Source organism: Heterocephalus glaber, unplaced genomic scaffold, assembly GCF_053883595.1.
Source record: "Heterocephalus glaber isolate CG9 unplaced genomic scaffold, H.glaber_assembly_v1.0 deba00001509, whole genome shotgun sequence".
In the NCBI taxonomy this organism is placed as follows: domain Eukaryota; kingdom Metazoa; phylum Chordata; class Mammalia; order Rodentia; family Bathyergidae; genus Heterocephalus; species Heterocephalus glaber.
The window spans coordinates 48,480,085-48,506,372 of NW_028258325.1; the positions used below are offsets into that span (position 1 = coordinate 48,480,085).

The 26,288-nt window shown below is 34.1% G+C and overlaps 1 pseudogene; it reads left to right on the top strand.

Annotated features, from left to right (window-relative positions):
* On the top strand, nucleotides 1-26,288 carry LOC101721713 (BAG family molecular chaperone regulator 2 pseudogene; annotated as a pseudogene).

Sequence of the window (26,288 nt, forward strand, 5' to 3'; positions counted from 1 at the left end):
ATGCGAATCCAGCTCATCCGCTCATCTGACAGGAGGCGGAGCTCAGGAGGTAATAAGGGCAGGGGTGGGGAGAAGTTGTCCTCACAGATGAAGCTTCACCAGCTTGCCTGACCTTCATCTCTTGCTGTGCGCAGCCCATAAGAGGCCACAGGCCGGTACCAGTCTGTGGCCAAGTGTCTGGAGAAGCCTGTGATAGAGGACCTTGGAAAACTAGCACATGAAGACTCACGTGGAAAGTCTATTGACAATGCTCCAGTGTGGGGAATATTTTTGTAAAATATCAGGATTAAAGGGATTGAAAATGAATTATGTATATTGAAAAACACCACAAAACAGGGAAATTAGGGGAGTAGTGGGAGATGATGGGGAAAATAAGTAAAGTATATTATGTGCATGCCCAAATCTGTCAAAACAAAATCTATTAATGAGTAAAAAGTGTAAGGGGAAAATCTTGGGTTAATATTTTTCAAAAATTCAGTCTTGGGTTATAAAACAATGCTTTTAGCTCAGAACATCTGCAAGTGTGCCCTGTAATCTGCAGTTTAACATCTCATGGGGTATAAATTATGCACATTAAGATAAAGCACTACACAAAGAAAGAAGAGAGTGTGCCAGCCTATGAGAACCGCAGGTAGGCAGGGGAGGAAAAAGTGGAGAAGAGGAAGGAGAAAGATTATGAAAGCATAAATACTCCCCCACCTCCCTAGTCTCAAAACACTAGGAAGTCCATCATAAATTGTAGTGTAGAGATTAACCACGTTAGTAGTTGAGAAACACAGTTCTGATGTATCTGAATACATGAAACTTTTAATTACTTAAGGCATAGCAGGCAATTCCACTCAAATTTTGTTGTGTCTAGTGGGAACCACAATCATCACAAGGGATTGGTTCATAAAAAGGAAAATTATTCCTTCATGGAGAGCTGAAATTTCTTGTCCATCTACATTTTATTTTTTATGATTAGTAAATTTATTATTATTATTCCTAAAGAAGTCATCACAGGTATTAGTTTTTCCTTGATCTCTAAGTTCTCCCAATGATTGCAATTTTGCAGTGAGGAAATTTGAATATATATATTTTTATATTCCCACTTTTTGTTCTGGTATTCAGAATCTGTAAATTCATTATACTAAATAGAAATTCCTTTATCTTTTTAGCAAAAGTGTGATGTTTCTATTATACTTGGGAGCTTTTCTATTGCCGACACTTAAAGAACTCATGAATAAGTTGAGTAAAGCAGTCATGAAGAAATAGTCACTTTCCTCATCAACTTGAGGAAAATCTATGCATAAGGATAAGAACCTTTCCAGTAACCTGAAGGAAAATGGCCCTTGAATTTCAGCAGAAGGTTACCTGTGGGCTGTGGCCCTTTTGTACTTTTCCCTCCTTGCCTGTCTGCTCAAAACAAGTCTTGCAGCTCAGAAACCAGAAATACTGACACAAAGGGCATTGTCCATGTGAAATTGGATAATTTAGCAAAATGCAAATGGCATCTTAATATTGTTGGGTACTGGATCTAAGGTAGAAAAAATGGCCTGGAGAATCCTTTAATTTAACGTATTGTATACCTAAAATGTACCAATAAAAGAATTTAAGCAAAAAATAATAATAATAATAAAGAATGGGGATGTCAATTAATGTAAAAAATGCTAAGTTCAACCCCTAGTACTGAAATTTAAGAGTGATGTTAAATTTTGAGTATGGAAAATATTAATTAATTATAATTTTAGTAAGATAGAATATATATTTCCAATGCTAGAAGACATAATCACAAATCATGAAATAAAACGTGCCACCAATATTCATAGATGTATTATCTTTAATCTTCATATTCACCCTAAGAGGGGTATTTAGATTGTTTATACCTAGAATCATCAAGAAAAAACTGATAAAAAGATTTTCTTTCCCCCCGTGGTGTGGGTAATTGGGTTAATAACCAGAAGGTGCTAGGTTAGAGAACATACAGTTATATATAATAATAATGGCTAATACACTGTATATCCTTATCTTCAAAGTAGTTACTCAGAGTACAATACATAAACCAAAAATATTCTTACAAAAAAGGATTCTTACAAAGATTCTTACAAAAGTCTTACAAAAAAAGATTTTTACAAAAATGAAAAAAATAGATAACACAAAATTTTCTTTTAATGATCTAAGATAGACTAATAGTATAAATGGAACAAATTATCACGTATATTAAAATATTTTTGAAACAATAAAACATATAATTTGGAGAAGTATATGAATTTCTCCCTATTTCTATTTCTCTCTCTTCTATTTTGCTGTTTCATATATATTTTGTACTTGTCATACAAGAGAAATCATGTGATATTTGAGCTTGTGTGTCTGACTTATTTTACTTAATATTATGTTCTTAAGTCCCATCCACTTACCTATAAATTCCTCAAGTTTATCTTCCTCTATGGCAGACCATACTCCATTGTGCATAAATAGCACATTTTCCCTATGCAGCCATCTGTTAATGTACATATTTATAGATACACTCTATAGTTCAAATTTGAAAGGACTCTTAATTTCAAAGTACAAGTGTCAGATTCGTAATAGTAGAGAAGTTATATTTATGTGCATATATATATTATATACACTTATGTAAATAAACATACACATAGTTGTCATATTTTTCTTTCATAAGTTTTTTAAGCATGATAAGAAAAAAAATTACAATTAGATCACTTAGATGTAATTATCTGAAAGATTTGTAGTGATTTTTCTTTTTGGTAATACTGCTTAATAGTCAAAAACATGGAGCTATGTAGCCTGGTCTGTTTATTCCTCTCTATAGAATACTTGGTAGTTTTAATGTCTATCACCCAAGAATATCTATTAAGCAGGAGCCAGAGACATTGTACAACAAAAAGAAAACAAGACAAATGATATGGACAGCACTGTGAATTACTTTCTAAAAATATTTTTATCTTGATGAAGTTAATTGGTTATAGTTGCATATTTGTATATTCTGCTGTAATTTCCTTCCCTCTATCACAATCCAATGCTGTAGAAGTTCTTATTAGCAAAGATTTAACCATAAAATCAAACAATTAGAGTTTTTACTTCTCAATTTCTTCAATCTCATTTTCAAATGGCAAATTAATAATATAATTATGTTTTTGTTAACAATCTAGAGGTTCAATGTAATCTAATAGGATGTCAAATTTAGTTGTCTAGAGGTATTATGCATTGTACAAAAAGTATTTTGGAAATGCTAATTATGTGCCAGCTCATGCACTATGCCTGCATTTCATCCTCGCAACAGTATCAGCAGGTAGGTCATAAGTATTTCTCCATTTCACAGAGTACCAGAAACAGATAAATGTTAGCAAGAATTGAGAATTCATAAAACGATTCAGAAATACAGATCTATTAGGCTTCAAAGAACAATTTTTTAGCCTACAAATGTAATGAATCATATTTCTTAGAATTTCAAGGAAATAGCAAATTGGTTTTTTACTAAGAATATACAAAACTAGTAGGGAATTGTAAGTATCTCATTCATCAAGTTACATAGACTTAAAAATACATGGAATTTCAGGGTGGATACATTCTGTCATCGCTATCATCAAGACCCTATGAGGAAGAAAAACAATTAACTATTCATAATGAAAATGAGGATACACTGCTAGTCATATGAATTGAATTAAGTCAATCTACCAGTAGAACAGTACATAATTGAACTATTTTTAAAATGCAGACTAATAATACACCATTCACTGATTATAACTCACTTAAAATTATACTTAATACACAAAAGAAACAAGGCAAAAAACTTACCAATATTTTCTAGAAAATGTCCCAAATAAAAATATACAAATGATTTAAAATGTTAAAATACTCATCATTGTAAAATTTGGGCTCAAGTTTAAATAACTAATGAGTAGTTAAAGTTCTTTTGGTATTTTCTATTCCATCAGAGCATTATACAAAAGCAGCTTCTTACTTGTTTTCAATAGCAAATCATGGTACAAATCTTTCTAAAGACCAAAATTTCCTCTCTCTTTTCATATCCAGAATCAAATATTAGAATCATTGTTCCATACTTGAAAGATTAATCTTACCTGATAGGCTTATGAAGAAAGCAATTCATTAAAAAAAAACTTGATTGACTTCAGTGTTCAGAATTCTTAAGGGAGTCAGTAGATCATGGCAGGCGTAAAGCATATTTATTACTTTTTAAAAACTGTGTGTCTTGCCACTTACTTTTCTAAAATTACCTCATTGGCTGGCAATCAGTCTTCTCTTGTATACTTGACCTAGCACATGATATCCATGGGAAATGTAAACAGGTGTGAAAGAGGACCAGAAAAATTAGTGAGTTCTAAAAAATTTGTATTGTGCATTTTGGCTTCACATGTTTAACATTTTTGTTAAGGAAAAAAAGTTTCATGAATGAAAAAAATCTGTATACAGTATTTGTAAAACTCTCTTATCTGTTTTAGAAGTTCTGGGACATGGAAAAAATCATACCATTTTTACTATTTAGGTTTTCTGAGAGAATGATTTCCTGATACTGAAATTTAGGGAAAATATACAGTCACTCATATAACTTATCTGTTTCTTGGCTACAAGTTATGTACTCTGGCAGACATTTATGTATTTTGAACATGGCATCAATTGTTCCTATTGGTATGAAATTTTAGTAATAATTTCTATATAATTTCATTTTCTTATTTTTCACTTACATGAAAAAAATTCTTAACTGTGTTCCTAGTTACAATATTGACTATATTAAAAGTAATGAGGGCTGGGGATTTAGCTCAGTTATTCTGCTGCCTACCTTGCAAGTGCAAGGTCCCGAGTTCGATCCCTGGTACCAATAAATAAATAAATAAATACAAACATAAATAAAAGTAATGATGCTACATAATAAAGCCTACTACATAATTTGAAATTTAAAAAGCTCTTGAACAAAATTCTTTACAAAATTATGAAATAATATGCCCAAAATACTGATGTATAAGAAAAGTCAACATTATTTCATTACTCAAAATGAAATAGGTAGATATATATAATACATATATGTAGGATAGATAAAATATCCTATATATCCATATATATGTTTATATATTCATATATATTTATATATCTACATATATATCTATCCTGTATACATCCATATCTATCCTATATATATCTATCCTATATATCATATGTATCCATCTACCATCTATATATCTCCTAAGGTTTATTATAAAATGATAATACTCAAAATTATGAACATGGGATTAATTTGTATCACTTATATGCGAAAATACAGAAAGTAAACTGAAGTTTCACAAAATATTTGCAAAATGGTAAACTTTGCCCTCTGGCACCTCATTCAGCCTCAAAATTAATGTATATAACAATAAAATAATAATAGTGCTAATGCATAATTATTTAGTATTTACCTCTACCACCTATGTCTGTTTACAGCAAAATATAAAATATTTGATAGTGACTCTTTTAAGGACAGGATACAAGAGAGGAATTGTTAACCTCAGTGATCACTCCATTATGAAAGAATCTACCTCAGATATAATGAGTTCAGTTTCTTAAATGGTTATTCCATCAAAATTTTCTGAGTGTTTCTTCTCTCTAGGAATCTGCCAAAATGGTTAAGCTCCTTGACAGCAAAAATGCTTTACAAATGTAATATACTTGCTATACAGTAACTCTCATAACTCACCACCCAATGAAAAGTTTAAAAAGGTAGTACATATTTCAAAAACCACAAATTACATAAATGTGTCACAGATCCACATTTTTCTTAAAAATGCATTTAAATCGTTGCATATGCATGTGTGTATGTCTTCACAGGTATAAGATTGAATTCTTATATCAGATATTGCCATCTCACATGTACTTATTATGTACGAAGGATGTATTCCACTTTTATGCAAGTGAAGCTTATATTTGAAATTTAATGTTATGCGAATTTCTGTTCTGGGGCAAGTCAGCATTTAGTGGAATCTTTTCCCTTTCTTCTTCATGCATTTCTTTTGTAACACCTTATGAAATAAACCATAATATTTCAAGATAAAGGCAATTCTAATGTTATTCCTTATTGCTTTGCACCTAGTGAATTTCTTGGAACAGAATAGACATTAAGTAAATATTTATGGATGCAATTGATTAATTAATCATTTATAAGAACATATTTAAACACAGAAAACCACATATTGTATCAAGAATATGTATTGACTAATTAATTTTGACATTGATTCTGTAAGGTAAATTCAGTAAATGTCAAGGTTGTGGAATGAATACAGTAATGTTTATTTTAGAACTGTGTAGCAGAATTTGACATTTAGCTAATTCTTCCAGGGAATCTGGGTAATGTGGTGAGTCATAACTTATTCTTTCTGAGACTGTATGGCAAGAAAGTTAACTTTTAGCCTTGAGGAGAATAGAAAGCTTTGCTTAAAGTATCACTCTCGATATCCTATCTCTAGAGGGATAAATCAGAAGGAAAAACAAGTCACTTTGCCTTTGGAAAAGAGGTATATCATGAATTGATCTCACACTCTAATTGTACCATAGGGCAAGATGAATACTTCATATAATCTAAGTAACTCGCTTCTTCCCAGAACCTTAAAGAATTAAGAAGTGGCTGCTACAGTTTGGGTGTTAAATGTTCCTCCAAAGACGAATATGTCAAAACACCTCAGCTTGGCACTTGGAGAAGCAGTGGAAACTTTCCGGGATGCTGCCTAGTGGGAGGTCTTTCAGCCAGGGGTAATGCCCTTGAAAGAGAGATCCGGACCCAGCCTCCTCTTCTCTCTTTTCTGTCCAGGCCACAAGGAAAATAGTTTGCTGCATCACACACCCTTGGCAAGGATGTGGTCCCACACTGCAGTCCCAGAAATAACACAGGCACCTGACTGTGGATTGAAATCTTCAAAGCTTTAACCCAAAATGAACATTTTCCCTATAGGGATAAGAAATCCAAATGAGATTAACACCGTGAGACAAAGAAGCAGAAGCAGCTACATTATTGGGAGTGAGTACTGCCCATTCAGCTGTAGAGGGAAATTTGTCAATATCCAATAGAATTTAAGATTCATATAACCTTTTGCTTTCTATATCCTGTAAGATGTATCCCAATGTGAACTATATGCTGATACATAAACACGCATTAATTTTCCTGAATAACAAAATTAGTTGAACATTTTATTCATTTTTACTATTTTTTAATTTTTTTTTTTTTGTACTGGGGATCGAACTCAGGATCTTGCGCTTGCAGGGCAGGCAACAGAACCACTGAGCTAAATCCCAGGCCCTATTCATTATTTTTTAATTTAACTTTTGTGTAGTCATAGAAAAGTTCTGAAGTACTCAGAAAAGGCAGATAAATATTTTATGCATAGTTTTATTTTTACTTTTTTTGCTTTAGAAACAGCGATATTAACATTGCTATTTATGTTACTTAACCTACTCTGACATAAGCTTAGTTTTGTTTATGTAATTGTTCAATTAATTTTACTTCAAATTAAGGCCTCTGTGTGTGTGTGTGTGTGTGTGTGTGTGTGAGATATCAGGATATAAAAGAAGAAAGGGCTTAAGTTTTACATTTATACATGTGCAGAGGCACATGGTCCTGCAAGGAAGCAAGACTGTATGAACAACAAATTCAGTAGAATTCGTGGCTCAGAGCCAGAGACAGCCATGCAAATACAAGCCACACAGGAATTATTTCAATGCCACAGAGCTTGATGTAAAACATTGATATTACATTTTAGCCAAACATGTCCATATCTTTAGGGATAGGCTGACCCTAGTTGCTACTTTGGTTATATACACAAATCATCTTTCAAGTAATATTTCATTTTTGGAAACTAATTTGATCATAAAAACTCTATGCCATACATGATCATAAATCAACTGTTTGTTTCCTGCCAAAATATAATATATTTTGTTTTATATTGTGTAAACACATGCTCAAGGCACAGAAACCAATTTTAAAAATCAGTTTCAACAAAGCCCAACATTTTATTCATAAGTATTATACAGGGAATTGCATATAATAAAGCAGAACATAGCAACAAGGTCCTCTATTCTTCTGCGGCAACTTTCCAGCTATGAGAAACCTTCGAATAGTAACTATTGATGTAGAACCAGAAGTTATTCCCTAGGTAGGAAATTTTAGAGGGAAAGAGAGAGAGAATAAGGAAGAATAAGGAAGAGAGAGAGAGTGAGAGAGAGAGAGAGAGAGAGAATTCAGAATATATTTCAGCCTAGGATTTTACAGCACTAAATATAAATCGCTTTTATCTTTGGTTGGCAAGATAGTAAGAAAATGTTTTAGGAAAAGACAAGGAAAGTGATCTGTACAGATATGTGGCCACATGCGGACTCACACTAAAATATCACTTGTAAATTTGATTTGCATTACTAGAGGGGAAACACAAAGCAATGGATATGCATTTAAATGATCAGTGAGATTAAACTGATGTCAAAAATACTGAATTAGTGCATGCAAGAAAATGATTTAAGCCAAGGCTTTAAATATGCTGACACAAAAATCTTTTTTTCAGATCAAAATGAAGCCAATGAATGAATAAATTTGTGAATTGAAAGATGCAGCAGTAAAGGTTATTTCTCTTCATGTGATTAGAAGAAGTGACATAGGACTTCTTTAATACCTTAACCATTTTTTTCAATAATAATGTTTTATTAGCATCGTGTAAGAAGTGATAACGTAAGAAGGACATAGATTACAATTTGAGCAAAAAGGCAAATATTCAATTTGTAAATATTCTCTTCATGAACAAGACTTTCTTGTTTTATTGTTCTGAGTTTATTTGAGAAGTACTGAATTCATACAGTTTCAACTATTAATCATATAGTTCTTGATCACCTCAGAAAACTTGTTTTTAAATTTTTTATTGGTACATTTTAGGTATACAATACATTTACATTTATCATTGGGTGCTTGTACCTGTACATGATGTATCTTAGTTCTTATTTTTTCCCCATTGCCTGTTCACCTTCACCCCCTCCACCCTTCCATATTTACATAGATTTCATTTCCATTTTTTTCTTTTCTCATAATTTTTCCTTTCCCTTCTTCCTTTTCCCCTTCCCCTCCCACCACTCCTACACCTTTGCACCTTTTCCTATTTCAAATGATCAATTATTCATTTTAATCATTTTAATCCTTATTTACCCTTTTAATTTCTTACACTAGATAAACTATTCAGTATTTCCACATGTGTGTCTTATTTATTTCACTTAAGAGAATGGCTTCAATGTGCATCCATTTAGCTATAATTTTCTAGTTTCTCATTATTTACGGTTGAGTTGTACTCCATTTTATATAAAAAAAAATCCTCTTTATCCAGTTTCCAGTTGATGGGCACTTGGGCTGTTTTCTAGCTTTAGCTATTAAAAATTGTGTTGCTATAAACATGGGTGCACATATATCCCTGTGGTAAGATTCTTTTAATTCTTTGGGGAAGATACCCAGCTAGATCAAATGGGACCTCTAGTCCTAGTTCTTTGAGGTATCTCCATACTGATTTCCACAGTGGTTGCACTAGTCTGCACTCCCACCAACAAAGGAGAAGTGTTCCTTTCTCCCCCAAACCCACCAATATTTGTTATTACATGATTTCTTGATAGAAGCCATTCTTTCTGTGGTGAGGTGAAATCTCAGTGTTGTTCTCATCTGCATCTCTTGAATGACTAGTGATGTGAACATTTTTTAATTTTTTTGTATTTATTTGCTGCTTTTACTTCTTTGTCTGAGAAATGTCTGCTCATTTCAGATTCCCATTTTTTAATTGGGTCTTTGAATTTGGGGGGCCTGATTTTTTTCAGTTCTTTATACATTCTAGATAGTAGACCTTTATCTGAGGTACAGCTGCTAAGATTTTTTTTCCCACATTGTAGGTTGTCTCTTAGCTCTGTTGGTGGTTTCTCTTGCAGTGCAGAAACTTTTTAATAAGATGAGATCCCAGTTGTTGATTCTCTGTGCTAGCTCCATGCTACTGAGGTTTTGTTCATAAAGTCTTTTCCTAGGCCAATGTCTTCAAGAGTTCTACCTAACTTATCTTCCAGCAAGTTCAGTGTTTCTGTCTTAATATTTCAATCTTTAATCCACTTCAATCTTAGTTTAGTGCATGGTGATAAGTATGGGTCTAGTTTTAATCTTTGGCAGGTTGAAATCCAGTTTTTCCAACACCATTTATTAAATAATCTATCTTTCCTCCAATGAGGGTGGTTGGCTCCTTTGTCAAAGATGAGGTGACTGAGTATGTCCGGAGTTGTTTCTACATCTTCTAATCTATTCCACTGATCCTCAGGTCTGTTTCTTTGCCAGTATCATGCAGTTTTTATCACAGTAGCTTTGTAGTATAGTTTCAAGTTGAGGATTGTGATACCCACAGCCATGTCCCCATTGCACAGAATTGCTTTTGCTATTCTAGGTCTCTTCTGGTTCCAAATGAGGTTTTGGATTGTTTTCTGTAGTTCTGTGAAGTATATTGTTGCAATTTCAATTGGCATTGCATTGAATCTATATAGTAGTTTTGGAAGTATGGCCATTTTCACTACATTGGTTCTTCCTACCAAGGAACAAGGGATGTCTTTCCATTTTCTTATATCCTCCTTGATCTCCTTCTTCAAAATGCTGTAGTTTCCAGTGTAGGGGTCTTCTGCTTACTTTGTTAGGTTGATTCCTAGATATTGCATTTTTTTGGATGCTATTGTACAAGGAATTTTTTCCCAAATTTCTCTTTCAGTGAGTCTGCTATCTGTGTATAAGAAGGCTATTGTTTTCTGAGTGTTGACCTTATATCCAGCTACTCTACTGAATCTGTCAATTAGGTCTAGAAGACTTTTGACCTACTTTTTTGGGTCTTCTATGTAAAGTATCATATCATCAGCAAATAATGACAGTTTAACTTCTTCCTTTCCTATCTTTATTCCTTTTATTTCTTTCTCTTTTCTAATTGCGGTGGCTAATGTTTTAAGAAGAATAGAATTTCTATATCTTCTTCATTTAACTTTGACAATTCGTATGTATATAGGAATCTGTCCATTTCTTCTGTGTTTTCTATTTTATTAGAGTATAGGTTCTTAAAGTAGGTATTGATGATCTTCTGAATTTCTGGTGGATCTGTTGTGACTTCCTTTTTCATTCTTAATTGCATGAATTTTTGCCTTTTCTTTCCTCTTTTTGATAAGGTTGGCTAAGGGTTTATTGATTTTATTTATTCTTTCGAAAAACCAACTCTTTGATTCATTAATTTTTTGTATTGTTCTCTTAGTCTCCATTGCATTGATTTCGGCTCTGATCTTTATAATTTCCTTTCTTGTATGAGCTTTGGGTTTGTTATGCTCTTTTTTTTCTAGGAGCTTGAGGTTCTGCATTAGATTATTTATCTGAGTTCTCTCTGTTTTCCTAATATGGGCATTCACTGCTATGAATTTCCCTCATAGAACTGCTTTCATTGTGTCCCATAGATTCCTGTATGTTGTTCTGGCATTGTCATTTACTTGTAAAAACTATCTAATTTCTTCTTTAACTTCCTCCATGACCCAGTGGTTGTTCAGGAGGGTGTTATTCAATTTCCATGTGTTTGTGGAAATTTTGCAGTTTCTTATGTTATTGACCTCCAATTTTATTGCACTATGGTCTGATAATATACAGGGGTAACTTCAATTCTTTTACATTTACTTAGACATGTCCTATGAGCTAGCATGTGGTCAGTTTTGGAGAATGACCCATATGCAGCTGAGAAGAATGTGTATTCTGATTTCTTGGGGTTGAACACTGTAAACATCTATTAAGTCTATTTGTTCAATAGTTTGATTCAGTTCTAGAATTTTGTTGTTAATTTTTTTGTCTAGATGATTTGTCTGTTTGTGATAGTGGGATACTGATGTCCCCCACTACAATTGTATTAGTGCTTATTTGGTTTTTTATGTCCATTAATATTTGTTTTGTATAGTTAGAGGCATTTGTATTTGGTGCATATATATTTAGGATTGTCATCTCTTCCTCTTGGATTGTTTCCTTCACAAGGATGTAGTGAAAATCTTTATCTCTTTTAATTAGTTTTGGTTTGAAATCTACTTTGTCTCAAAATAAGATTGCTACCCCTGCTTTTTTCTGGGTTTCTGTCACATGGAGAACTGCTTTCCATCCTTTTACTTTCAGTCTATGAATTTCCTTTTGAGTTAGGTGTGTTTCTTGTATACAGCATATTGGTGGATTTTGTTTCTTTCTTTTCAGGGGTGATACCGGGGATTGAACTCAGGACCTTGAGCTTGCAAGGCAGGCACTGGAACTGCTGAGCTAAATCCTGGGCCCTGGATTTTGTTTCTTAATCCATTCTGCCAGTCTATTTCTTTTGATTGGTGAATTGAGGCCATTAACATTGATAGTTATAATTGTGAGATATTGACTCATCCTTGTCATGATGTTTTACTGCTGTTGGCTCTTTTATTTCTGATTTTTCTCCCTTTCCCTTTAGTGTCTTACCTTGCCTGGTGGCTTCCTTCTGTTTGGCCTCATGGAATTGTGATCTTCATTGTCCTTTTCTAGGATACTGCTTAGAATTGTTTGGAGTGCTGGTTTGGTGTTCATGAAATTTCTCAGGTGTTCTTTGTCATGGAAGTATCTAATTTCCCCATCAATTTTGAAAGCTAATTTTGCAGGATACAACAGTCTAGGTTGCAAGTTATTTTCTTTTAGGGCTTGAAATACTTCATTCAAGGCTCTCCTTGATTTGAGGGTCTGTGTTCAGAAATCTTCCATGATTCTGCAGGGCTTTCCTTCACAGGTGATTTGTTTCTTTTCTCTAACTGTCTGTAAGATTTTGTTCTTCTGTTGGGTTTCTGGGATCTTTACTATTATATGTCTAGATGTAGATTTTTTTTGATCATGGTTAGTTGAAGTTCTATATGCCTCACTTATCTGTATGTCCAATTCTCCACCTCTGTCTGGAAAGTTTTCTACTATTACTTCTGTGAACAGTTTTTTTATGTCAATTATACTTTCTCCAGTTTTTTCGAGGTCTCCTATTAGTCTTATGTTGTTCTTCTTTGCATTATCTAGCAGCTGCTGGATTAATTTCTTGTAGCCCTTACTATTTTTAAGAAATCTGTGTTTTCATGGTCCTTCACTGCAATCCTGTCTTCTATGTCTGATATTCTATGTTCAGAGTCCCTTAATCCGCTCTGCATGCTTTCAATGGAGTTTTTAATCTTCTGAATATCTGTTTAAATCTGTTTCATGGATTCCATTTCTTTCTTATGTTGCACGATCATGGTTTCCATTTCATTCTTATGCTGGGCATTCATGGGATCCAGCATGTTTCTGAGCTCATCTATTTTTTTTTATCTGTTTCTGTTCTAGCACCTCTAATCATGTCTTTCACTCTACTCACCATCTCTGTACTTATCTGGGAGATTATTCCTGCTTTGAATTCTCCTAGAGCCTCATTCATCTGTTTTGTTACTTCCTGTGCTATCAGTTCAGGGTGTCCAGGTGGTTGATTTTCAGACTTTTCCACCTCATTTCCCCCACAATTTGCCTTTTGTGGGATAGAAGTCTGAGTTTGTGACTTGGTTAAATGTCTTTTAATTTTTGTTTTTGGTACTGTCCCTGGTTTAGTTCCTGGGTTGAAAATTCAAAGTTGCTTGTTGAAAGTATTTTTGTTGATGAATTTAGAACCCTTATGGAATGATCATTTCTCAGATGTGTCTTCCAGATATAGCTGGTCTTTAGGTTTTGAGTCTCTAATGGCTCTGAGGCTGTCTCATTTTCATTATACCAGGAAGGAGAACTGATTAGACCAATCACAACACCTTAGTGCATTTGATACAATTAGCAACATGATAGCATCAAGTGCCTCTTAGAAAATGGCAATTTGTGGTAGTTATAAATCTATCACCTTTAACTGTGTGAATTAAATCAAAATCAAGGACCAACCCAACATATGTTTATATTGAATAAACTCTTCAATATAGGGACTTTTTACCCTCTGGAATGGGGAGTTAGAAGGTGTTGGGGAGGGAGGGATAGGTAGGTAGAAGCATAGCGGAAGGTTAGCAGTGAGGCCAGAGGACACAGGTGACAGAAGGAAAGAAAAGAAAAGAAAAATAAAGAAGACATATGAATTAGGTCCAGAACAGGAACACAAAGGGTGGTGAAGAACAATGTGGGACAGCAAGGGAGTGAGGGAGAGAGAGGGAGAAAGAAAAGAGAAAAGAAAGAAAAAAGAGAAAATAAAAATTTTAGAAGAGTAGAAAAAGAAGGAAAAAAATTAAAAGTAAGAGCAAAAAAGTAGTGGTAATTTTGAAAATAACAAATAAAACATAAAAGTGAAGGGACTCCTTCAGGGTATGTCTCTTCTGTCGCAATAGACAACGTGGGCAGCAGTGTGCAGTTATAAGTCAATGAGTCTCAGTAAGCCAGTCACAGACCCGTGAGATTCAGGCAGAATTCTGGCTGCAAGTCCCAAATTGAGCTGCCTGTCCTCCTGCAGGTTTGAACTGTGCAAGGTTGTGCTGCAGGTTCCAGCTGCCTTTCCCCTGAAGATAGTCCAGGTTCTGATGGGAAGTGATGATCCCTCTAACTTACCAAGTATGGTGGTCTGGTGTGCCTTTACTACAGAGATTCTCTTCACTTTTCCAGTGGGCTTCAGTTATCATCAGGGAGCCTGAGAGGCCCTCTCTCTCTTGTTCACATGTGCAGCTCAGGACAATGGCCTTTATTTCCTCCTGTGCCTCTGTACTGTGGAACCAGGTAGCTGCACAGCCAAGAGGCCAGAGGTGGTGGTGGTGTGGGTGGGGGGGCTCTGTTGTTGTAGGCGCCTGCGCGGCTCCACGGGTGGCTGGTGGGCTTGGCTGAGGGGTCCTTACCAGCTCTTGGTCGCAAGTAGGTGTAGCCAGCCACAGAGAGCTGGGCTCAGTCAGTCTGGGCACTCTGCCTACGTGGCTCTGCCCACCTGAAAACTTTTTATTTTCCCTAGATGGTGATCTGTTTTTGAACTGATAATTTTCTGTGATGAAATAAAGCGTATTATTTCTTTAAAAAATGACATTTCGTGGATATTAGGTGGCTGTACTTTTGCAGACTGTACACAGACTGGGGAGAGTATTTCTAAAATCCTAAAATTCATGTGTTTGCTTTGAGGGTTGCTTGAAATTGGTGAAAGGGGAATGAATATTTAGAATTCATCTGTGAAAGGGTTGCTTAAAATCAGTGAAAGGGGAATGAATATTTAGAAAGGGCAAATATTTAAAAATCAATAGAGAAGTTAGCAAAGACATTTTAGCTACAATAAGAATGTCTGATTTGTTTAAAATTTACAGTATCCTTGGGTTAAAATATAGAACACTTTCATTAGAATTTGTGATAAGACATGCATTGAAAGATATTATTTATGTCTTAAAGTAATGATGTGATATGTTGTTCATCAGAATATTTTAGATTTCCATAATTAATGAAACTTCTAATGTATTAACAAATTTATTATAGTTCTACATAATAGGATACAGTTTTATTAAGCACATAGGAAAACTTGGTGGAAATGTATTCACATAAAACTTGAAAATGATATTAATTCAGACAATCTTTTTTCCCATATAAAATGATACAGTCACACCACCCTGCTTTTCCAATGAAGTATTATACAGTAGTTTGAATTGAATAAGAAACAGAATAAACTCGGAGTTAAATGAATCATAAATCAATAAATACCTCAGCCTGCTGTCTCATACTTTATTGATTCACAAGCTGTTTATCCCACACTCATTGTGCTTGAGTGCAATCATCATTTAATTATATTTTTTGTATGTACCAAATTGTATTTTAGATGTCTTCCTAGACAAAACAGTTTTGAGCTCTGTATCTACTCACTAACCATGAGTTTTGTTTATCCTTTTTTCTTCAGTATGCTAGTCTTGATTTCTGCTTGTTCACCAGACACATCCCACAATAGCAACTCATTAAAGCGTATTTAACAAACTCTCCCTAATTACAATCATGTTTATTGTTCTCATTTTTACATAAAGATTGATTTGAAATATAACTGATGATGTGTGCTAGACGAAATATAGCATACTATGAGTCACACAGAGCTACTTAATTTTATGAATCCAACCCATAAAAAGTACTTTTATTAAACCTAACTACCTAATGTTCTGGAACAAGAATATGATAATGAATTGACTTGATATGTATCATGTAAGGCATTCCTTTTCAAAATAATTGAGCATTGAATACTCTGTTTCACATTGTTTTGAGTTAAAAATATTGCCTTCAATAAATAATGCAAAGCTACCAGGCAAGCTTTTATTTTTATAATCTGAAGCACAAATTAAATTTTTGATATTGTTTCTAATTAAAAAATTTCTAGACCAAGAACCTGTAAAAACAGTGTTTTTGAGCTCTTAAAAAATCTTTCAGCAAAAAAAAAAAGACAAATGGCACCTGGTAGTTTAAAAACAGATTTTTCTAGAAGAAAAATTACATCAGATATTGACAAATAGGAGTAGACTTCAAAACTAAATTGGGGATGTAGTATAATTTACATCATTCTTCAAAATGATAATCATATGTTATTTGGATTCCTGTCAATTGCTGATGTCAGCATTGACATCTACCATGAGAGCTTAGATCTATTTCATGTTATGAGAAGAAGAGAACTAAGTCCACCATTGGCTCAGGGAAAAAGCTTCACTGACAAACAAGGCCATTGAGAAGTATTTGTTCATCAATGGTCCTAAACCAGAAAGTGTATTTTTGAACTTCATCAATTTCAGTAAACCTGGCAAAATGTTCAGTTGTCATTATCTTACCTTGTTTAAGTCCTGTCACTTAGATCATGAGAAAATGTTCCATTCACACTGCATGAATATGTAAAAAAAGAATTTGTCCATGTTTATTTAAGCTACATCCAATCCATTCTTATTTTATACATTAAGTAATGAATGGAGAAATGTAGTGAGATTTAGAAACCTGTAAATGAAAACTAAAAATAGATTCACATGGTCTTTTCTTGATTCTAACTCAATTGTGAAGCAAAAATTATAGGAATTAAAGGAAAGACTGATTTTGCCTTTTCTAATTATTCCCCTTACATATTCAGATGTTAGATTTATTTGTGAGTATGTGTGTGTTTGTGTTAAACTAAATATAATATAAAAAGGTATGCTGTTGCATAATTTGTGCAGCATTATTGAAAAACTTTATGCCTTCTATAACATAGCACACAACTTCAATGTAGTCTATACTATATTTACATAAATATATAATATAATATATGTATATAAATATTATATATATATATTTTCATAACAGGATATATCTAAAAGCCAAGTTGATGTACACTTTGGGGACCGTTTATCCAATTTCTGTGGAGCACAAGTCCACCCAACATATCTTTGCACATATCTGACGAGAAAACTAGTGTGTATCCTGTTTCCAAGCTATGGTTATTTCAGCTGTTATATTAATAGACTTACATTGTGACCAAATCTCTGATATAAACTTATCAAGAAAATAATATGTAATCGCTAAATGAATGTTAAATGGATAACTTCTTTATTTTAATTACATCCAATCTTAGAATCTTAGAGAGTAGAAATTTATGTATTAAATTCTCTAGGGGCTGAGAATTAGCTTAGTGGTTACACCACCTGTTTTGAAAGTTCAAGGACCTGAGGTTCAATCCCAGTACCAAAAAAAAAAAAAATTATCTATTATTCCAAAATGGTATGCTATAACTCTTAGAAAGTCATGCAAAGAATATTATGAAATCTTTTGATTTTGGTGGTAGTTCCTTAGAATTCTAATATATTTTCTAGAAAATCGTATGATTGTTGTATGTATTCTAAAATCGTTAGTGTGATCATGTCATCTTTTATGCATAAACATTTTAATTCCTACAGTATTTCATTGAACCCTTAATGTGAAAGGCTTTGGGCAGTTGAGTGATAGTGGGAATTAGAGAAAGAGAAAAAAGTCTCTATCAGATAAATTTAGCGATTTCCCAATATTCTATATTTTTGAGAATTTACTCAACATGTAAACATATAGATGACTCAAAAATTTTAAAATCAGAGAAATGATAATAATTATTGGAAGTATTTCACAAAGGTATTAGGCTGAGAAAATTATAAAAATCTATATATTTCTATCATATTTTAATATTTTATGGATAATATGTGAGAAATTTTATTTCTTGGAAATGAAATATTTAGTAGTTTAAAAAGTAAGCTTTAGGTTTTACATAAAATGAGTACAATAAATCACCAGTTGTATTATTTTCCTTCTTTTTTATAAATTATCTTCCAAGTAAGCTTTCTGAGTCAGAAAAAAAATGTAATACTTTTGGAAAAAAGAATAAAAATTATATTTTATTTAAATTTCACGGTTTTATTTATCTATATTTCAACTGCTAAATGGTCTAGAATTGCATTTAAAATCCAGGCATTGCTAATAGGCACATTTTAACCGCATTCTACATATTTTAGCAGTTCTTTTTCAAGGGCAATTTAACATACGATAGGAGAGGTTTTCTTTTTCTAAAAAAAAGGATTTTTGTTTCATATGACCATTTTGAATTTGCTGTCCTTTATTTATTTTATTTTGCTTTGCTCTACTTTGTTTTGTTTTACTCTAGAAATATTCTTCTATAAAAACTGATGTTAAACCCAAGTACATTACTAAAGATTATGTTCCTTGCCTTTCCCAGAGACACTCCTCACCACAATGTCAGACATGTGTCTTAGGTACCGTCCAATGTGCAGGCAGTTCATTCCAGCCGTGCTCTTAGGAGATAGGCAGCAGGAGCCAGCTGGTGGCTTTGGTCTGATACACTAAGCAGTCTGATGATCACCTGGCCTGGAGGGTCTCCATCCAGAGGCCATTGACAGAATTTGGGGGATTCTTCAATCTTTCTTACCTTTATATTTTCTCTAAATCAGTCACCAGGTATTTCTTTTATAAAGATTATGTTATTCTTGTAAGGGCAAACTTTGTTTTAAGATTCATAAAACTTGCATCTACGTTGAGTTGGCTTTCTCACCTAGAAATCCCTCAGACAGATTGAGAATCTCAGGCCATGTTGCCTCTTATTGCTAAGTGAAAGAACTGAAGACTCTGTGAGATGTTTACTTGGGAGTGTTGCCTTTCATTAATCACCTAGCCATGATATAGCAAACTCACTGGGTCAATGTTAGGAATTATCAGTCTTTGAATGTTTTTCTAAATTAGGTACACTTTCCCTAAAACCATTACACTATTATTTATTTTTCATTAAACTTAATTGATGCAATGTTTGTTAATTATCTTCTTTTCTCAATTTCATTGAGAAGGATGAATGACCTGTTTTCGATAGAGAAAAATCTCAACTGTAGTTCTTTAAAAAGGGAAAAAGAAATAGAAACAAATTATTTAATTCAAATATGATTTATACTTACTCCTGAATATTTCTTTGGAAATTGATGTTTTATTCATCTAATATTGCAGTAATTACAGAGAATCAATTTTTTTAAAGCTTAGTTGATCTATTTATATGTAATTTTTTCATTAAGTTTATTGGTACATTTTAGGTATACAATGACATTCATCACTGGGAATTTGTAACTTTACATGATATACCTTGGTTCTTATTTTTTTCCCCATTCCCTGGCCCTCCCTTCAACCCCTCCACCCCTCCATATTTGCAGAGAATTTGTTGTAATTTTATTTTTGATAAGTAAAATCATGTGAAACTTTCATGGTCTCATTCAAATAAGACTAAAATTTTCTTTAAAGTGGATAGAATTTAACAATGGAAAGTACTTCCATTAATTATTTATATAGTTAGAAATTAGTTAAGTTATTGCAATGTAACAACTTCAGAAATAAATATATTCAGACTTATGATGAATAAATAAAAGGAAATATAGATACAAGATACATCTATGAAAATGTGCAGTTAACGTAAAACAACTTCAGCAAGGTTTAAAGCATTAATTACAATGAACCTGAGTTAAATCCTTATGGTTCATATTCATCCCACATGACTATTTACCTGTGCCTATATCTTTTGATGACATAACAAAAAGAAATTTCTCAGATGAGGTAGAAAGGGTTTGCCCAAAAGGAGAGTTTCTCTGGCTGTCAGCTTTTAAACATTTGTGTTCTGTCTCTACATTGAAATAGAGAAAAATAAACAATGAACAACAAAAAGAAATAAAAGGTACTGTTGTTTGTAAGTGCTTTGGAGAGAAGTAAAAAGAGGGAGCTAATGAGGGAGATAGGGAAGGGGGAAGGGAGAGAGAGCACATGGGGAGTTTAAAAATTAAATTTAGATAGCTAGTAAAAGGACTTCTCTCTAGGAAACATAAAATTGAGCAAAGATCTGAAAAAATGTTAATAACTTGGTGATGTCATATTGTTGAATGTAAAAGAACACTCCAGGCAGTTTAGGCAGCAAGGGCAAGAGCACACAAGTCTAGCAATTGGAAGGAAAAATAGAAAAATCACTTGGGCTGAAAGGAAGTGAGTAGAAGATATTCAAGCCCAAGTGTCTACAAGGAACTAGACTGTGTTACAAATAATCCTGAAACTTTCATTTTTTACTCTGAGTGTAAGTGGAAGGTACTAGGGGATTCTGTGAAGAGGAAGGACAGGAGGTAATGAATGCTCAACAGGAACACTTTGCTACCTTGACAACAGACTGCCAAGACAGATTCTGGAAACAATTACAGTGGTCTGGATGAGTGATACTTGTGGCATGAGGGCAGTAGCAGTAGAATTGTTGAAAGATATTTAGACTGGAAATATTTTAAATATGGAAATGGCACGACATACTGACAAACTGAATGAAGGGCACAAACCGAAGAGAGGAGTTAGGAGGGCTCTTTGATATTTGCCCTGAATAATTGAAAAGAAAGAATTATTATCTGAGACAGAGCTATCAGTATGAGTAGAGTGAATTTTCAAGGGATGTGGGAATTCACTTCTAGACAAGGTAAATTTGAAGCTCCTATTATATATCCAAGCTGAAACATTAAACAATGAGATGTATGCTATTTCAAAATTTCAAGACAGTAGTTAAGGATAGCAATATTTGACTCTGAGGGATACAACCCTGTATGAAATTTTACAAAGAATAAGAAGCCTGAAAAACTGAAGACTTCCAGGGACCAGAACTGGGAACATTACAAAATTAATGAAATGAACCAAAGAAATGAAGAACAGCAAGAAGAGTAGTAAGAAATAGTTGCTGGGGTAAAAATAAAGCCAGAAATGTGAAGAACCAAGAAAGTTGAGAAGTTATTTAAATTATTTAAGAGGTGTAGATGAGATATTTTTTAAATGCTATTGAAAAATGAAACTATAAGGTAAAATTTAACTATTGAATTGAGAAAAGTAGAGGTCACTGCTAACATAAAATTTAAAGAATTAAAACCTCTAAAGTGAAAGGATGAAGACCTAACAAGAGTTTACAAGATAATAGGAAAAGAGAAATTGGAAGTAATGAAACCACATAATTACCTTTCTATTATGGGGAAAAAGGGAGCAGGGCCAAGAGGACTCACACACCTAGCTAATAACCAACTATTTGTTAGTAAGGACTGTGGTACAACAGGCATTATACTCACTACCAGAAAAACAATCGTGAACAAAACACTGACTCCTGGTCTGTCCAGTTGACAAACCTACAACTTTCAATAAGTGCTTGGTCTCATAATATATGAATCTGTTTTCAGCTTCATAAATTAACCAACCGAGTCTTAGATAGCTCCTCTTTTTCTCTTACTTTCTATACCCCTCTAAGCGTAGATCAAATGTCTAATCCTGCTCTTCTTATTTTAAACTTCATTTCTCTCCATTGCTACCTCAAAACTCTCAGATATGAAAAATGATTTCTAACTCCTTTCATATTTGTCTTAAGGATTGGTTTCCTCTAAGTGATACAGAGCTGATAGATAATGTTTTGTAACAAATTATATTTCTAGCTTTCTAGATCCAAATGAGGAACACAAAGAGCCATGAAGGAGAGTCGTGTAAGTGGAAAAACTCCAAATAGAGACCTGCAGGAACGCACAGCTGATTTTAAAAGCGTACTCGTGATTCATATGTCATCTCAGCTTTATCATGCATCTTCTTGAATTACTATGGGTTTTGCCTGATCTCTCCCTACAAAGTACAGTGGTGCCTTGGTTCTTGAACTTAATTCATTCTACGATTCTGGAAAAGATGACTACATTTGTGGTTGTGTGGGAAGGATGACAGCAGTCCTGTTCGTTTCCCAATGCAGAGTCTGCAAACAAAAACAAAATTTTATCAAATTCGTCCCAAACAAATTGTTCTCAAACAAAAGCATTTGTGAACCAAGGTATCACTGTAATTTTTAAAAGCATAAGCAAAACAGAAGCTTTTTAATAAGATGAGATCCCAGTTGTTGATTCTTTCTGCTAGTTCCCGTGATGCTGAGGTTTTGTTCATGAAGTCTTTCCTTACGCCAATGTCTTCAAGAGTTCTACCTAACTTATCTTCCAGCAAGTTTAGTATTTCTGTCCTAATATTTAGGTCTTTAATCCACTTAGTTTAGTGCATGGTGATAGGTATGGGTCTAGTTTCAGTCTTTGGCAGGTTGAAATCCAGTTTTTCCAACACCATTTATTAAATAGGCTATCTTTCCTCCAATGATGGTGGTTGGCTCCTTTGTCAAAGATGAGGTGGCTGAGCATGTCTGGAGTTGTTTCTGCATCTTCTAATCTATTCCACTGATCCTCAGGTCTGTTCCTTTAACAGTACCATCCTGATTTTATCACAGTAACTTTGTAGTATAGTTTCAAGTTGGGGATTGTGATGCCCCCAGCCATGTCTCTGTGGCTTAGAATTGCTTTAGCTATTCTAAGTCTCTTCTGGTTCCAAATGAACTTTTGGATTGTTTTCTCTAGTTCTGTGAAGTACATTGTTGGAATTTCAATTGGCATTCCATTAAATCTATATAGTAGTTTTGGAAGTATGCCCATTTTCACTATATTGATTCTTCCTACTCAGGAGCAAGGAATGTCTTTCTCTTTTCTTGTGTCCTCTTCTATCTCTTTTTTCAGAGTGCTATAGTTTTCAATGTAGAGGTCTTTTGCTTCCTTTGTTAGATTGATTCCTAGATATTTCATTTTTTTGGATGCTATTGTAAAAGGAATTGTTTCCCTGATTTCTCCCTCAGTGAGTCTGTTATTTGTGTACAAGAAGGCTATTGCTTTTTGAGTGTTGACCTTGTATCCAGCTACTCTACTGAATCTGTCAATTAAGTCTAGAAGTCTTCTGGCAGAGATTTTTGAGTCATTTATAGCTAAGTGGATGCATATCGAGGTCATAGTCTTAAGTGAAATAAATAGGACACACGTGTAAATACCGAATAGTTTCACTAATGTGAGAAAATGATAGTGTAAACAAGAGTTAAAATGATTAAAATGAATAATTGATAATTTGAGATAGGAAAAAAGGTCCAAAGATGAAGGACTGAAGGGAGGGGAAGGGGAAAGCAAAAGAGGGAAAGGAAAAACTATGAGAAAAGAAAAAAAATGGAAATGAAATCTATGTATATAGGGAAGGGTGGAGGGGGTGAAGGGCCCACAGGTAATGAGGAAAAAAATAAGAACCAAGATATATCATGTACAGGTACAAACACTCAATGATAAATGTAAATTAATTGTATACCTAAAGTGTACCAATAAAATGTACCAATAAAATTAATTTTAAAAAAACATAAGCAAAACAAAAAGCAATCCACAAGGTAAAAATTCTTAATTTACATGAACTCTATATTTGAGTCAAATAAACCAAAGTTGACAATGTTGTTATACTTAATGTCCCTCCTGTCCTTTGCAGGTACCCACATGTATCCACAAGTATCATTGTTTGCTTCACCATATATCCTTACACTTTGCATGAAAGAATTATATTGTGATATATATCTTTTAAAAATTACTAGTCATCATTTTATACAAATATAAACTGATGCTTTTCCAAATCCTGATATTTCATAATCTACAAATATTTACACTTGAAGAAAATACAAGAAACAGGCCCGCCGCCCCCTTCCCCTCTGGCTGGAAGCAGTGATGAAACAGGCAAGGATCCACACCAAGGCCAACGAAGATTACTAACCTCTTAGAAGAATCAATGAATCGAAAGACTGACCATTAAAATTAATAAATATAATTAAATGCTACCAGTTATAAGTTGAATGTAGTACAAAAACAAACATTTCTGGAACCAGCCAGCATACTAGACTAGAAAATGTAATTAAAATCATTCATGTCAGCAAAAATACCCACGAAGTATGTGGAACACTCAAGTCCACAAAGCTACTATGAAGAATATTTCAAAATACTAGTTAAAGGCAGGCATGGTAACACATGCCTGGAATCCCAGCACTTGGAGACCAAGGCAGGAGAATTGCAAATTCAAGGATAGTCTGAACAATAACTTGTCTCACATATACTGCAAACATGTAAAAGAAAAAGAAAAACTGAGGAGGATCAAGAGTTGAATGGAGAGGAGGGAGAGGAGAGGGGAGAAAAGGAATGAAGATGTGTCCTATGGCCTGTACATGGACCATCTCCACACAAGCAGTGTAGACATTATGTATAGTACACATGCACTAACTAAAAAAGAGCCACTTAAAAAAGAAAACTGCAAAAACTAAAATAAAAATTTGAATAAAGGCTATGGAAGATTGAAGTAAATGAAGAGATGTCATGCTCTTGAATGTAACACTATTATGAAGATGTTGTATTTCCTTCACTTTTTTTTTAGAAAACAAATAAACTTGCTGTCAAGTTTATATTGGAGAATAAAGGCCCATAAATAGCTTCTTTATCTTTAAAGAACACTAGAGAGACTGCTCTACCAGATATTAGGGCATATTTTAAGACTGATGCTATTTTTAAAAACCTGTGTGGGTATAAGATCAAATACCCTAATGTGTGATAGAGATTTCAGAGGTAAATTTAATGTATAAATCTTTAGGGGAAAGATGGATTATTTGGTAAATAATTCAAAGAAAAATGGCTCACTGCTTAGAAAAAAGACAAAATCCTTACCTAACCACATGAGTGGATCCTAGTGGCAAATATACAAAACTTAAAACTGTAAAGTTAATGAGAAAACTATTTTATGATATAGGTGTGGGGAAAGCCCTAAAACTTCAAAGGCACAAACCGTAAGGTGAAACAAGGATGAACTGATCACATCAAAATGAGGAGCTCTTACCTAGGAACAGTGGCGTGTGCCCATGACCCAGCTGCTCAGGAAGTCAAGGCAGGACTGGGTGGAAGCTGCCAGGCTGCACAATGAGACCCTATCTCAGGACAAATGATCCACCCAGTGTAGGCAGTCCCCAACAAGTGTCCCCTGTGATGGGAGCCCTGGGAGATAATGCAGCATCTGTCCCTCTGAGAAATTAACATTTGGGCATGCACATCCACACCTGGGTGCACACGGGACGGGAAATCATCAAGGGGCTGTGACTTGTGCTGAGAAGTAGGCAGGCAGCCTGAATGTCCACCTTGGAGCATGGAGAGGTAAAATCAGATGGGAACATACATGGGACATTATGCAACAAACAGCAACTACTGCATAGGAGTGTGCCCAGGAAACCTGACAGTCCTGAAAATAGAATAATACTGAGTCCAAAGAAAGAAACAAAAAGAAAAAAACCCGAATGAGATATAAATTTAAAATATGCAAATAAACGAACACAAATGAAATAGAACAGTTGGTCTGTGAGCAGGGAGAAAATAGAGCGAGGGTTGTGAGAAGCAGCAACTAGTATTGAGTAACAAGTAGAAGTCCTCCTGGAGATGATCCACAGCATCTAGAACACCCAGGGCATGTGAATCAGATCAGTGATGGAGAATGAGAAGAATTGAATCTGACTGAAAACCGTTTGATGGGATGAACCCTCACCATTGAAGTTTCAGTAGAAAGAATCAGAAACCCACAGCAGGAAGAGTCCCTGAAGCACGCCATAAGGATTACAGATGACATGGTCAGCAAGTTCCTGGATGACCTGGGCAGTGCCGAGTTTAACATAATGTCACTCTACAGCACATGTTTTTCTGAGATGCCGCCAGGTCCAGTAGATCAGAAGTTTCAGTCTATAGTGATGAGTTGTGTTCTCGAGGATCAAAAGAAAATCAAGAGAAGACTAGAGACTGCTTAGAAGCATTGAGAACTCAGACAAGGCCATCAGCTGCTAGAGCATTCGAAAGGAGCCAGCTCCAAAGATCTGCAAGCAAATGCTGAGAGCAGACTGAACTAG